The sequence below is a fragment of the Peromyscus maniculatus genome, chromosome 17 (assembly GCF_049852395.1).
Source record: "Peromyscus maniculatus bairdii isolate BWxNUB_F1_BW_parent chromosome 17, HU_Pman_BW_mat_3.1, whole genome shotgun sequence".
Classification (NCBI taxonomy): Eukaryota; Metazoa; Chordata; class Mammalia; order Rodentia; family Cricetidae; genus Peromyscus; species Peromyscus maniculatus.
Genome location: NC_134868.1, coordinates 45,339,102 through 45,353,664, shown reverse-complemented (window position 1 = coordinate 45,353,664; position 14,563 = coordinate 45,339,102). Strand labels below are relative to the sequence as shown.

Here is a 14,563-nt window from a genome sequence, read left to right as displayed (position 1 = left end):
ATTGGGTGGTTTAGATTTGTACTGGAATCATGACTATAACCGTGGTCACTTTTTTTTTTTTTTTTTAAAACCAGGCTCTCATATAGCTCAGGCAATCCTTGAACATCGGATTTTGCTGCCCCTGTTTGCCAGTTGCTAGGATCGTCCAGCACTGTTTCGCTTTCTGAACGTTTAAAGAACAAACCCAGGTCCCCTTTCACGCCTGTTTTCTGGCTTTCCAGCTGAACCCTTTGGTTCCCTGTGACATTTCCAGAATACTAGAGAGCACAAGTGTCTTATCAGCATTACTGCCTGTGGTAGTTTGAATGTAACTGGCCCCGTAGCTCACAGGGAGTGGCACTCTTAGGAGGTGTGGCTTTGTTGTTGTTAAGTATGGCTTTGTTGTAGGGAATGTGTCACTATGGGAGTGGGCTTTGAGGTCTCATAGGTGCTCAAGCCACACCCAGTGTCCCAGACCACTTCCTCTTGCCTGTGGATCAAAGATGTAGAAGTCACAGCTCCTTCTCCATCACCATGCCTGCCTGCACATCACCATGTCCCACCGTGATGATAATGGACTGAACCTCTGAACTGTAAGCCACTCAATTAAATGTTTTCCTTTATAAGAGTTGCTGTGGTCACGGTGTCTCTTCACAGCATTTGAAACCCCAGCTAAGACAATACCCAAACAATTAAAAAAAAATTTTTTTTTTTTTTTTTTTTTGTTTAAAGATTTAGCTGGGCGGTGGTGGCGCACGCCTTTAATCCCAGCACTCGGGAGGCAGAGCCAGGCGGATCTCTGTGAGTTCGAGGCCAGCCTGGTCTCCAAAGCGAGTTCCAGGAAAGGCGCAAAGCTACACAGAGAAACCCTGTCTTGAAAAACAAAACAAAACAAACAAACAAAAAAAAAACAAAAACAAAAAATTATTATTGTATATATATAGTGTTCTGCCTGCATGTATGCCTGCAGGCCAGAAGAGGGCACCAGATCTCATTATGGATGCTTGTGAGCCACCATGTGGTTGCTGGGGATTGAACTCAAGTCCTCTGCAAGAGCAGCCAGTGCTCTTAACCGCGGAGCCATCATCTCTCCAGCCCCCAAAAGGTTTTAAACCAACACATTGTGTGCATTTGTGGGGGTACTATCTTAGTTAGGTTTTCTATTGCTATGATAAAACACCATGACCAAAAGCAATTTGTGGAGGAAAGAGTTTATTTCATCTTACATCTTATAAGTTCTTTCACTGAGGGAAGCCAGGGCTGGAATTCAAGAATTCAAGGCAGGAACCTGGAGGGAGGAGCATCACAGGGGGTGGGGGTAGGGTGGGGTGGGAGAATGCTGCTTACTGGCTTGTTCCACATGGCTTGTTCAGCCTGCTTTCTTATACAACTCAAGACCACCTGTCCAGGGTGGCACCCCACACAGAAGGCTGGGCCTTCCAAATCAACCAAGAGAACGCCTACAGGCTTGCCTACAAGTCAATCCTATGAAGACATTTTATTAGTTGAGGTTCTCCGTCTTCAGATGATTTCAGATTATGCCAAGTTGACAAAAACCAACTAGCCAGGAAAACCCATCTGTTGTCTGTTTTCAATGTTGAGGAGTCTAATTCTTTCCCTACTTATCACTTCGTACCTGACAGCTTCCTTTATCTTTCTCTGGGGTTGAGGGTGGGCCACCCTGAGCAGGACACTCTCAGCCCGCCAGAGGGGTGGTGATCTTGGCTTGTCTGCTGGCCGCCATGTTGAACTGTCCTCAGGTTGGCAGGTAGGTAAACAGCCGCCTCTACAGTGCACTCAGGTTCCTGGGTTCACCGTGGAGCAGTTCTCAGAGGGCTGTTCTTGAGCCGGGGGATCACAGAAGCTGAAATTGTGGTTAGTACTTATTACAGTTTATACTGTAACCAGGACCTTCGTTTTGAAAGATCATGATACCGTCTTTTCTCAGCTCCTCCATGAGGTAAGGGTTTGGACTTCTTATTTCCAGCCTCTGATAAACCCACGTGGGCTGTCCCAGGTTTTTTTGTTTGTGTCTTGTACGGCACAGCTTCATCCGACTGTGAGCCGCCTCATAATGCCACGTAGCTTTCTGTTACTCGAACAAATACCCAAGGCGGTTAACTCATGGAGAGTAAAGGTTTAATTTGCCTTACAGCTTTAGAGGGTGCATGACCATGCTGCTTTGAGCCTCTGGTGAGACGTGGTGGCACCATGTGACTAAGCAAAATCTCATCATGGGTGAGGTTCAGATAGTACATTTTTATTAACTTGACTGGACTGAGCATCATTTAGGAGACACCTCTGGGTGTGTCTCTGAGGGGTTTGTAGAGCGTTTTCACTGAAGGGAAAAATCTACCCTGGATGTGGGTAGCCTCATGCTATGGGCTGGGGTCCTGGGCTGAACAGAAAGGGAGAAACATCTTTGTTTCCTGAGTGTATGCACGGTGGCCCGGCATAGCACACGTCTGCTCCCATACACCTCCCCTCCCATGATGCTCTAGTTTACGCTGTCACTGTGATAAAACCCTGATGAGGAAGAACAGGTTTATTTGGCTTCTGCTTCCTGACGCAGGCCATCACAGAAGAAAAGCTAGAGCAGGACCTTAATTAGGAGCGGAGGCAGGGACTATGGGGAGGGGAGTGGCTTTCTGGCTAATCAGCTAGCTTTCTTATGTAGCTCAGGTCCACTGACCTAGGGGCATAGCCTTTATGAGCTGGGCTCTTCTACATCAGTTAACAACTGAGGGGATTCCTTACAGACATATCCATAGGCTAACCTGATGGAGGCAATCCCCCAGTTGAGGCTGTGTCAAGTTGACAGCTGAACCTAACTAGATGACTGTATCTCTTCTAAGGGAGAGTACACCCCTCTGTGGTAGTTTGAATGTAACTGGCCCCCATAAGCACAGAGGGAGTGGCATTATTAGGAGGTGTGGCTTTGTTGGAATAGGAGGTATGACCTTGGTGGAGGAAGCATGTCACTGTGGGGGTGGGCTTTGAGGTGTCATATATGTCCAGGCCACGCCCAGTGCCTGAGTCCACTTCCTGTTTGCCTTCTGACCAAGATGTATACTGCACCATGTCTGCCTGCCTGCTGCCATGCTTCCCGCCATGATGGTAATGGACTGAACCTCTGGAACTATAAGCCGCCACCTCACTTAAGCGTTTTCTTGTAAGAGTTACCATGGTCATGATATCTCTTCACAGCAATAGAAGCCCTGACTAAGACACCTTCCATCGCTTGTTGTCTGGCATGTTGTTACAACAGTGAGAAAAGTAATAAAAAAGGCCAGGAGAGGAGGAGGAGGAGGAGGAGGAAGGGAATGAGGAAGGGCATGAGGAAGGGCATGCATGTGGAAGACTGCCCCACTAGGTAGCATCACTTAAAGCTTCCACAAAAGTCTAACATTGTCATGGGCAGGGGACCACGTCCACAGCACATGGAACCTAGGAGGGTATTCTAAATCCAAATAAGGGCATTCACTCTGCTTCATCCTCTGAATTTTTTACTGGACAACCTTCTGCCACATCTGGTCAGAAACCACTCTGATCAAGGGGAGTTGTTCTCACTTTGACTCCTTTTCTGGTGTCTAATGTTCTTCAGAGTGTCTAATGTACCTCATGTGGCCTAACCCATGCACTCCAAACAGTCTTTATACTAACTTTCTAAAGGACAGATGGGGAATTTGATGCATCTCCTTGCTTAGCTTCAGACCCCATTGGCACTCCTCGTGGACTATGAGCTGTCCACTTATCCTCTGTCTAGCTCATTTCCCACCCATCTCTCCCACTGCATCAGTGGTTCTTAAGCTTTAGGGTGCATCAGAATGAGTTGGAAAGCTTGTTAAAATACATTGCGGGGCTAAACACCTGGAGAGTCTGAATCAGTAGTTTGGGCTGGGCTCTCAGAAAACTGCTAAACCACATAACTTCAGGATGTCAGCTTTACCATGCTAGAGAGCCTTTCTCCAGGGCCAGCCACCCAGTGCCTTTGCATTTTTGGATAGACACAAGTAGGTTGTTTCCTACAACTCAACAGAGGACTCCCTTACTGCATGAGCTCGTCTGGGCTGCGTTCTCCAGCAGGGGTGTTTGCATGCTTGGCCTTTATGTGATACAAGCCCATTCAAAGGCAAGAAATACAGGAGACTTTAGGTTTGGTTTTGACTTTTGGAAATAGGAACTCGCTGTATGAATCAGCACTGGCTGGTCTGAAACTCACTATGTAGACCAGGCTAGCCTCCTACTTGCGGCAAACCTTCTGCCCCAGCCTCCTGAATGCTGGGATTACAGGTGTATGCCACTATATCCAAGTAGAGAAATGTAATATCATGTACTCAGTAAATACAGCCAAGCACTATTCTAGAAGTCTGAGATAACTCATTGAACAAAATAGACAAATGCCTACCCACATAGTGCTTCACACACACACACACACACACACACACACACACACACACGCGCACGCACGCACACACGCACGCACACACGCACACACACACACGCACACACACACGCAGACACACACGCACACATTGAAAGTAGGAGGGATAGCAGTTGGGAAAAATAAGAGGGTCAGCAAGAGTGGGGGATAAGAGAGAACTGGGGGATATATTTAGAATGTGTTAGATATCTGTTATGAAAATTATCAACCCCCCAGCAATTAATAAAGGTTATTTTCAATGCAAAAATGATGTGGTTCAGTATAGGTCCCCATGCCCAGACCTTTGTTTGCCCATATTCTACTATTTAATAGAAAGTCACCAGATCTAGCTCACACAGTCAGGGGAGGCAGGTGCATCAAAGGATTTGTGCCTGGTCTTGTTCATATTTGTGTTGTTGTTTTATAGAGACACCCCCTTGCTCATTGTGATCCTATTCACCAGCAGCTTTCTGACACTTGCATGCGTTTGGGCAGAAGATATGAGGCAGAGTCAGGAAACAACAGAGTAGGATATGAATGGTCCCTGTTTTTAGTGTTTGCTCTTTTTAGAACATTTAGTTAGCTCAGGCTAGTTTGTGGAGCAGTCTAGTTTAATGCCACATAATTTGAGGGTGAAAACTTCAACCCCCGGTCTATTGTATTAACCTTCTAATATTAACTGCCAATTTGGGGAAGTTAGAGTGGCTATGCACATGACAGTCAGCGCAATCTCTTGCTTGGAAGATGAATTATGCGATTCACTGCCTGAGCCATCCCTGGTGGTGGACAGGTCCCAGCAGAGGATGTAAGAAAATGGCAGGGGATGGGGGTGAGTCAGGCCATGGTGGTGGTGAGAATCTTGCAGCCTGACTGACTAGCAGCCAGAGTGCTTCTTTGTTTATACAGAATTTAGTAAGCAGGGGTAGATTAATGTTGTTCCCCAAACATAGATCATATCATTTTTGTTTTTCGACATGTATTTTACTTCCTGTTGCTCATATTTTGGTCATCATTAATAAACTATGACACAACATAGTTATCATTTCCAATCATTTTCCCTCAGGTTTTGATATCATTAATAAACTGTTGATGTAACCAACCGTCTTATTAAATAAGAAACACAGAAACAATGTAAAAGAGAAAGCCGAGAGGTCAGAGCTCAGAGCTAAAATCTCACCCTTCCTCCTGCTGTCCCAGCTTCGCGAAAAGAGACCTACTTCCTGTCCGTTCGTATTTTTAAAGTATGTTGTTCTGCCTTCTCATTGGTTGTAAACCCAAACACATGACTGCCTCGTCACTGTCTGAATGTACAGCCCCCTAGGTCTTAAAGGCATATGTCTCCAATGCTGGCTGTATCCCTGAACACACAGAGATCTTATGGGATTAAAGGCGTGTGCCACCACCACCACACTCTTGCTATGGCTCTAATAGCTCTGACCCCCAGACAACTTTATTTATTAACATACAATCAAATTAATATTTCAGTACAAATCAAAATAATATTTCAATACAATTAGATTACCACCACATTTCCCCTTTTCTATTTTAATAAAAAGAAAAAGAAAGCAAAAGGTTATAACTAACAAAAGAAAAACTATATACAAAAGTACAATAACTATATACAATATATACAAGTAATAAATACCTAAACAGGTATTTGACAAATCAGAGAAAATAATTCCATTATCTATCCTATTTTGGTAAATCCAAGATGTATCTAATGCACTTTCTATCCTAATTAATTTTCAACTATAACTAACTAATCTTCAACCATAACTAACTAATCTTCAACTCCCTCAGAGACCCAAGAAGGGAATAATATTAGCTAACAAAAATAAAAACAGGAAGTGCATGCAAGCAACTTCCAAAAAAATTTTGTGAGTTGACAGAAACAGCCAGCTGCCTGGGCAGTCACCTGAGGTTTCTCCGCAGTGTTGGGGCATCATCTTCAGCCTATAGGCTTAGTGTATCTGACAGACTCATTTGTGAAGTAGGATGTACACAAGGTCAACAGTTCAACCTCACATTGGGTGAGAGCAGTCCACGTACCAGAAACACCTGAATTCCACTAGTGTCCTGTCATGATTCAGGATTTTAAATTCTGGAAATTGTTGACAGTTTTTTAATTCAGCTGTCCATTCTTCTTGGCTGTGTATATATGGCTTCATCTCAGCATCCCCTTCTTCTCCACATCCCTCTATTAAATGCCAGTCTACTTTTGAGAGGCATGAGCTTTCAGCTGCTGTTCCATTGTACAACAGAATCCATCGGCCCTCTGCCTGTTAAGCTGCCTTCGAAGAAAAGGGCACCGTACCTTTTCCGGATGCGAAGGCCACTTCAGGGATGGGGCCATATTGTCCTGGCCTCAGAAGATGCCTTTTGATAAAGCCATAACCACACTTGTTTTGGCAAGAATCAGTAGTCCCTTGTTTCGTGATCTGTCTGTCCATTTTGTCCTGTTGATTCGAGGATACTTTGTTGTCCAGTGGCTAACTTTTGCCAGAATGAAAGTTGACTCCATATGCAGTTTCTTCAATGCCCATATTTTCTCTAAAGTAGATTGGTACTGCCAGGAGCCGACATGTCTCAAAAAAGAAAAATTTTCTAAGTTATTAAAACATTTTAAATGCCATATTCTGTAGATCTCTGAAGGGTTTGAAGATGACCTGTCTAAAACATCTCTGCTCAATTTTTAAAACATATCTAATATGACTACAAGTTCTATGATAATGTCTAACTACTAGCTTTCATTTCTTTATATCCTAATAGTTGATAATAATAACATTCAAGGATCAGAAATTTGCATTACATTGTTAAATGGATGGAATAAATACAATTAGAAATATACATATAGCATTTTCTAACAATATCAGTTTCAAATTTGTGTACAATATAAAACAATTCAATCCAATGTAAAGTATTTAAAACTAGTAATTGTCTTTTTCTTTTCTTTCTTTCTCTTTTTTTTTTTTAAACAAGAACCTTAAATCTAATCTCCTTTGCTTAGCCTTTTTCCTAACCCTTGACAATAACTTGTAACCAACCCCCCTAAATACTGAAAATTATCCCAGACCCAAAACCCATTAAAAAGACCAAAAAACCACCCGCCCCACACCACCTCTTTGGGAATGTGGGCGTCGTATTCTTAAAATTGCTTCCTGCTGGGTATGGGCGAAGTTTTCTTTATCCTGAAAGAAAAATTTTAGGTTAATTGTCAAATTCTAGGAGAGGTAATTATATCCTTCATTATCCAGTCTGTGTATAATGCCAAAGTTCAGGGTTTATCTCAAGTCCTTATTCAAGTAGTCTTTGAGACTGGATCATCTCAGCTAGTCATCTCAAATTTGCTCTGAGCACCTTGTAGTTCAAAGCTGATCTATGGATGATGTTTGTCAGCTTAATGATATTATTATTGTCCACGTGGAATTGTTGTTGTTGTGGGGCCCCATCTTCTTTCTGGAGACTTCAGTTGATGTTAGGCCTGGCCATGATTTCCTGCAGAAAACTGATAAGAGACTCGAACACAAAAACATATATATGCAGCTAGCCTTTTTTCTAGAATTAGTTAGTACTCTATGTGACCATTCATATCTTAACAAAGTTTAAAATGTATATATATATATTAATCTTGTAAATTTTGATATAAAATTTATACTTTGAGAAAAGTTTAAAGAATCAGAATAGAATCAAAGAGTTGAGATTAGTAATAGAATAGTCCCTTAATTAATTTTGCTTTTGTCCTGTACCATAGCAGAAGATGGCTCTTATTCTGGCATGATACAGGGAGTTTGCATTTTCCTTTTAACAACATGCTTGATTTTAAAGAAGGAGAGAGCCATTCTCCAACTCCAAAGTCAGCTTTAAATTTTAATTGAACTGGGACTATTAGAAAACCAAGAGTGTTAAATCTTTAGAGAAAAGCAGAAACAAACATTTAGGAAGACATAAATTTTTTTTTTTTTTTTTAGATAATATATACCCATACACCGTTTCACTCTGTTTCTTGGGATAGATGATTTGTCCCTTTTCTTCAGTTGTCTCATTTGTCCAGTGTTCTTCAGATTCCTTAACCTTCATTCTCCTAAAAGACAAAAACAAAAACCTTTCCCCAAGACTAATTTTGGGGATGTTCCTTTTTGGCAAGTTATTATCTGATGAAATGAAAAGGCATGTTTTATTGATACAAGTTAGTTTAAATTGGATGTTCATGCTGGTTGATGAACTATCACCTCCTCTAATTAAGAGGTCTCTCTTGTTCAAATCGAACCTTTATCAATTTTGATGGTACCCACAGCTTATCTTCTCCTGTAGAAACAAAAGCAAAACCACGTCCCCAATGTAATACATACCCTGGTTTCCATTCTGAGGTCAGCACATCCTTAAAGTATATAGGCTGATTTAATTCTGTAGTTTTTTCTATTATCCAATGTCTCTCTGCAGCTGTTGTTCCTTTCTCATTGGCATTCAGAAAATTCAAAGTTAGAAGAGCATTATGCAGTCTATTTCTGGGGGTTTTTGTTACCCATTTCTGTTTATTTAGCATATCCTTTAGAGTTCTGTTTGATCTTTCTATAACTGCTTGACCTGTAGGATTATGTGGTATGCCTGTAATATGCTTTATATTGTAATAAGCAAAAAACTGTTTCATTTTAACAGAGACATATGATGGAGCATTGTCAGTTTTGATTTGTGCAGGTATACCCATGATGGCCATAACTTCTAGCAAATGAGTGATTACAGAATCAGCTTTTTCAGAACTCAAAGCAGTTGCCCATTGAAATCCTGAATAAGTATTGATAGTGTGGTGTACATATTTCAATTTTCCAAATTCTGCAAAGTGAAACACGTCCATCTGCCAGATTTCATTTCTCTGAGTACCCTTTGGGTTACATCCTGCTGGTAATGGCGTCTGATTGTAGAAGGAACAAGTAGGACATTTCTTTATTATTTCTTTGGCTTGTTGCCAGGTTATGGAAAAATCCTTTTTTAAACCTTTACTATTAACGTGATGTTTTTTATGAAATTCTGAGGCCTCCAGCACATTTCCTATCAATAATTTATCAATCTCTTCATTGCCTTGTGCTAGAGGGCCTGGCAGACCAGTATGGGATCGAATGTGAGTTATATATAAAGGATGATTCCTTTTCCTGATTGTATCTTGTAATTGAATAAATAGTGAAATTAATTCTGAAGCATCAGGGATAAATTCTGCAGTCTCAATATGTAACACCACTCTTTCAGCATACTGAGAGTCAGTTACTATGTTGAGAGGTTCTGAAAAATCCATTAATACCAACAGAATAGCATACAATTCTGATTTTTGAACTGAATTATACGGACTTTGAACCACTTTACTTAAATTTTCTGATTTGTAACCTGCCTTTCCTTCTTTGTTGGCATCTGTATAAAATGTACGAACTCCAGATATGGGTTTTTGCCGTACAATTCGAGGCAAGATCCATTCAGCTCTCTTTATAAGATCAATTCTATTGCTTTTGGGATATTTGCTGTTAATTTCTCCCAAAAAATTACTGCAAGCTCTTTGCCAAGGTTCACTTTCTGTCCATAATTTTTCAATGTCCTCCTTAGTTAATGGTACGACAATTTCTGCTGGGTCTATGCCTGCTAATTGACGAAGTCTCATTTTTCCTTTGTAAATCAAGTCAGAGATTTTTTCCACATAAGTTTTTAATTTTTTATTTGGTTTATTTGGTAAAAATATCCATTCCAATATAATATCTTCCCTCTGCATTAATATTCCAGTAGGAGAACGCCTAGAAGGTAAGATAACCAAAATGCAATCCAGCTTTGGATCAATACGATTCACGTGTCCTTCATGCACTTTCTTTTCTACCAAGGCTAATTCTTTCTCAGCTTCAGGTGATAATTCTCTTGGACTATTTAAGTCCTTGTCACCTTCTAAGGTTTTGAACAAATTAGTCAGTTCATCATTTTTTACCCCAACAATAGTTCGTAGATGAGAAATATCTCCAAATAATCTTTGAAAGTCATTAAGAGTCTGTAGTCTATCTCTCCGAATTTGCACCTTTTGGGGTCTAATTTTTTGTAGCTCTATTTTATATCCTAAATAATTAATAGAATCTCCTCTTTGTATCTTTTCAGGAGCAATTTGTAATCCCCAGCGAGGCAAAATTTTCTTTACTTCTTCAAACATTATTTCTAAAGTATCTGCATTTGAGTCAGCTAGTAAAATATCGTCCATATAATGATAAATTATAGATTTAGGAAATTTTTTACGTATCACTTCCAATGGCTGTTGTACAAAATATTGGCACAGAGTTGGGCTATTCAACATTCCCTGTGGGAGGACCCTCCATTGAAATCTTTTAACTGGTTGAGAATTATTATAAGTAGGCACTGTAAAAGCAAATCTTTCTCTGTCTTTTTCTTGTAAGGGTATTGAAAAGAAACAGTCTTTTAAATCAATAACTATGAGAGGCCATCCTTTTGGTAACAGAGTAGGCAAAGGCATCCCAGATTGTAGAGAACCCATTGGCTGAATTACTTTGTTAATTGCCCTAAGGTCTGTTACCATTCTCCATTTACCAGATTTCTTTTTAATAACAAATACAGGAGAATTCCAAGGGCTGGTTGATTCTTCAATATGCTGAGCATTTAACTGTTCTTCTACCAGCTCTTCTAAAGCCTGGAGTTTCTCTGTTGTTAAAGGCCATTGCTGGACCCATACAGGCTTGTCTGTTAACCATTTTAAAGGTAGAGCTGTTGGTGTCTTTGGAAGATCATCAGTTATTGTGCCCTGTTCTTGTATAATATGGATGGCTGGTGACCACTCATTAGAACAATATCTTCTAATATTTCTCTCAGTAACATGTGCTAGTTTATGATTTGTTTCTGAGATTGGAGGGATGTTAATCTGAGTATTCCATTGTTGCAGCAAGTCTCGACCCCACAGGTTCATAGTTATGTTAGCCACATATGGTTTTAATTTTCCTCTCTGTCCTTCTGGACCTATACATTCGAGCCATCTTGCACTCTGTTTCACCTGAGATAATGTCCCAATTCCTAACAGTTGAACGTTTACCTCCTGAAGAGGCCAAGTTGGATGCCAAAATTCTGGTGCAATTATGGTAACGTCCGCACCTGTGTCTACCAGACCAGACAACAAAACACCATTTATTTTTATCGTTAATTTTGGTCTTTGTTCATTAATAGAAGTTTGCCAAAAAATTTTCTTTATGTTTTCTCCTGAATTTTCTATTCTCTCTGTTTCATCATTCTGACCAGCATGATTTATTCCAATAGGCATTTGGTTATTTAATCGCTCTCCAGAGCAGGCATTTCCTCTATGGCTGCCGGAAAGGTTTGAACTGGATTTGCACTGGGGGCCTGCCTGAGGCCCCTCTGGGAGTTTCCCGAAGACTGAGGCAAAGGATTACCCTGTCTGTCCTTTGTTGATCTACATTCGTTGGTCCAGTGTTTTCCCTTACCACACCTTCTGCATACTCCAGAAGGAAGGGGCATTCTGTTGCCATTGTTCCTTGAAGAAACATTGTTTCTGGAAATGACCTGTCTACAGTCCCTTTTCAAATGTCCTTGCTTTCCACATCCAAAACATCTAACACTCCTCAAACCTTTTGAAATTACTTCTCCTACCCATGTATCATCATGCTCATCAGCTTCAACATTAATTGTTTCTCTAATCCAATCTTCCATAGGTGCAGATCTTGCCCTTAATGGCCTGATTATTCTTTTGCATGCTGCATTCGCATTCTCAAAGGCCAAAGATTCAATTATTGCCTTACCAGCTTCTGAATCCGAGACCGTTCTCTTTACTGCTGAAGCCAGTCTTTGTAAAAAATCTGTAAAAGACTCTTTTGGGCCTTGCTTCACCTTTGTAAATGACTCAGATTTTTTTCCTGGTTCCTCAACTTTGTCCCATGCATTCAAGGCTGCCGTTCGACATAAAATTAGGGTTTGGACATCATATAAACATTGTGCTTGTGCTGAAGCATATTGGCCTTCGCCCATAAGCTGATCCTGGCAAACTTGTACTCCTTTATCCCTCCATTGTTTTTCTATGTTTTTAGCCTCCTCCTTAAACCAAGTCAGAAATTGAAGTCTCTGGCTGGGTTCCAGAACACCTTGTGCGAGGTCCCGCCAGTCCTGTGGTACTATCCTATTATATGTTGACCAAGTGTTTAACATTTGCTTTACATATGGGGAATGCATGCCATAAGATACTATTGCCTCCTTAAACCTTTTTAAATCCAACATTTCAATTGGAGCCCAAGTATTTTGTGTAGCCATTTGATCAGGCATCTGCTGTACTGTTACAGGATAAATTAAGGGTGACTGTGTGAAAACAGGCTTTCTTTCTGCAATCTTATGATCCCGACTTGAAACAACTTCACTGTTAATTTCTTCTGTCTGAATTTTTACAGGTTTAACAAGTTCTTCTAACGCTGTTATCCTGGCACTTAAATTGACTATCTTTTTAAATATTAAAATGTGGATTATTATAGTGATGAGATGCATAATTCCACCAATACTAATATTATATAGTTGTTCCATTGCCAGACTGCCTAAAATTTCGAACAAAAACCAATTTTCTTCCAATGTACACATAAAACCCATTTGTTTTTTAATGTGGAAAAAAATTCTCTTTTAGATAGTTTCCTTTAAAATATCTGATATATTATGACTTACCAAATCTGCGTAGAACAGTAGAAATCCGAGGGGATTTTCAAAGCAGCCACCTAGTGTCCCAGGTGTAAATCCAGAGAGAGAGAGAGAGAGAGAGAGAGAGGAAAGAGAGAACGCACAAGAAAGCGTAGCCGGCTAAAGCTTAAATGCAGCCACGTGTTCCCTCTTGTGCCGAGTCAAGGCTTGGGTCTGGCTTCCTTAAGCTCCGACCACGTGCGTTGGCTTTACAGGCAGGGCCCTGTTCGGCAGGGCAGGTCTGAGTTGTTTGTAGCACCGGCTTTAGGCAAGCTGCTCACAGACCTAGGCCCGGGCTAGAAGTTGCTACCCGGACTAGGACGCCAGCAGCTCGGACTAAGAAGCCGATCGCCGCCGGCCGCCGTGTGCCGCCGCTGCCGCCGCCGCCGCCGCCGCCGCCGCCGCGGGCCGCCTGCCGCCCTTGCGGGAAAGCGGACCTGCCGCCAAGCCAAGCAGTTTTTAATGGATTCTTGTCACGTTGGGCGCCAGATGTTGATGTAACCAACCGTCTTATTAAATAAGAAACACAGAAACAATGTAAAAGAGAAAGCCGAGAGGTCAGAGCTCAGAGCTAAAATCTCACCCTTCCTCCTGCTGTCCCAGCTTCGCGAAAAGAGACCTACTTCCTGTCCGTTCGTATTTTTAAAGTATGTTGTTCTGCCTTCTCATTGGTTGTAAACCCAAACACATGACTGCCTCGTCACTGTCTGAATGTACAGCCCCCTAGGTCTTAAAGGCATATGTCTCCAATGCTGGCTGTATCCCTGAACACACAGAGATCTTATGGGATTAAAGGCGTGTGCCACCACCGCCACACTCTTGCTATGGCTCTAATAGCTCTGACCCCCAGACAACTTTATTTATTAACATACAATCAAATTAATATTTCAGTACAAATCAAAATAATATTTCAATACAATTAGATTACCACCACAATAAACAGTTATCATTTTTTACTCATTAACTTCATAACCCAATTTTTACGAGTCTAGAGGCATATGACAGCTTGTTTTCAGGCTGGTAGTTTTAGTTGCTTCAAGGACACTAGACCAAAACAAAATCTTCAAGTCAGCCCAGGCATATTGCCATGTCCCAAGCAGTGTGTTATTAACTCTCAGTGGTCAGAGTGCCCAGGAAAAATCCTCAGGCCAAAGCTGCTGCTGTTATTATTTAAATTCTGGCATAATAAATGTTTATATTTTATATCTTTATAGAATTTGTCTATATGTCTAATCCTGGCATTCTGTTGTTCTTTGGCCACATGACATCACAGTGATTCTAACTTTACTAAGAAAGGGAGGTCCTGACATCTCATTCTTTTATCATCTTTCCACTTCATACTTTGCTCATCAATATAAGTCCCGGTGTAGGCAGAGGTAACTTCAGCTAATCTAACTTTGTTGCATAATTGTCTGAGTGTACAGTGGGAAGAGGCTTGCCATCTGATCTGTGGTCAACCCA

At 41.2% G+C, this 14,563-nt stretch overlaps 1 protein-coding gene across 3 annotated transcripts in view; it reads left to right on the top strand.

The window, feature by feature from the left end:
- Positions 1 to 14,563, top strand: part of Chrnb3 (cholinergic receptor nicotinic beta 3 subunit) — a 64,427-nt gene that overhangs the window by 509 nt on the left and 49,355 nt on the right. The window contains exon 2 of one of the 3 annotated variants that reach the window (XM_076553568.1): positions 75 to 572. The exons of 1 other annotated variant lie outside the window; for it this stretch is intronic. The gene's annotated coding sequence lies outside the window, so the exon portion shown is untranslated. Of the gene's footprint in view, positions 1 to 66; positions 573 to 14,563 lie in introns of those variants that run through there. One more of the 3 variants, XM_076553569.1, reaches the window with a different exon arrangement.